Genomic DNA, 1,708 nt, shown 5'->3' on the forward strand with positions numbered 1-1,708 from the left:
TCTTGTTTTTTTTTTTTTTTTTTTTTTTAAATAAGGTTTATTGAAAATTCACATAACGAACAAGGCAATACAAAATTTTGCCAATATGGTGGGGGCACCTGTGGATGTCAGGCAAACTCACATAAATGCGTAACATCCTGGACATAATGCCCATTCAGGGCCAGTCTCACTTAATACAAGCAAGTTTGCGAGATGTGTATAAACTGAGCTGCTTCTGCAAAGAAGTACTAGAACATACGTACATCTTGTTTTTTGAGGTTTACGTCATGTCTAAGATGATAGTTCACCGTAGTAACATTATAGATAAGTAAACAAAGGAAAAGCACCATGGGCTCTTTAAATGAAGTGGTCATTGCAATACACACCTCCCCTCCCCCTGCTCTTACACCTCTCGTTAGAGTTGTTCCCTTTTGGAAATTCACCTCATAGTAATCATCTCCGATTTACAGCCAGTGACACACAGCAGAAATAGCCAGTTACTAACGCACAGCTGCACTCAGCATACACACATAATAGCAGTAACTTCATTAGTTATTATTATTATTATTATTATTAAATATCTCCAACATTAACTCAGGATGGCCAGCATCTATAAAGAGAGAGGGAGGACAGAATCGTGAGCATAACAGATGATTTGAGCGAGCAGTGAGGGTCCTCCTTTGCACTTAAATCTGATTCTGCTCTTACAAATCTGTTCCTGTACTCATAAGGTCTGATTTGCAAACTGAAGAGCACTTGCACCTTTTTATGCACTTTCAAAACTGTTGGTTTGGAGAACCTTTCACACAAACCCCAGTGGAGAAATCTGAGAGCGCATGGCCTGGATTACACTCTGAAATCTGCATTTGCACTTACAAATGTGTGTCTCCATGCTCTCAAATGCTGAGCTGCAAACTGAGTAGTGCTTGAGATGTGGTTTGTGCTTCCTCAAAGGTTAGGGTGGGGATGTACTTCCATAGGACACCTTATGGCTTGGCTGGTTAGTAACCAGCAGTCACTCTGTACAGTATCCTATAAACCTGTTCAAAGTTTTCATTATTTGATTTTATATTTAAACATATTAAAACAAAACAACTACATCTTAGAAGCACAATATTTAAAGGGTTTTTGGACTACTAGCATTTTAATCACAGCACATGGCAGATAATACTGTAAAATAAATGCAGTTACAGTAGGCATTCACATCACTTCATCTCCACATCCAAACCGGTTTTGTCATTTTCAAGTACAGGATTTTCACTCACATGAATCATTGAGTCCTGATACAGCCATAGTGGTACCATCTCAAGGGCATGGTGAGGTTGTGTGTTAGCATGAGCAGACTTTGATGCTAAATGCTTTGCACTGCGTTGGTCTTTCAGACTGTTACTCTGATGGTACGAAAATTCCTTACTACAAAAACTACAGAGAGCGATCCTCTTACCACACAGTTCCATCAGGGCATTTTTTTTAATGTTCCATTCACAGAGCCATGCTTCACATCAACCTCCATCCAATGATGCCTGTGGACCACAGTGTATGGTTAATATCTTCACCTCATCATAATTTTAATTATTCAGTTTACCCACCGTATCAAGGGATAAGATTAATTCATCCATCCATCCATCCATTTTCCTCTGCTTATCTGGAACTGGGTCACGGGGGCAGCAGTCTAAGCAAAGATGCCCAGACTTCCCTCTCTCCAGACACTTCCTCCAGCTCCTCCGGG

This window comes from Monopterus albus, unplaced genomic scaffold, assembly GCF_001952655.1.
Source record: "Monopterus albus unplaced genomic scaffold, M_albus_1.0 scaffold41.1, whole genome shotgun sequence".
Taxonomy (NCBI): domain Eukaryota; kingdom Metazoa; phylum Chordata; class Actinopteri; order Synbranchiformes; family Synbranchidae; genus Monopterus; species Monopterus albus.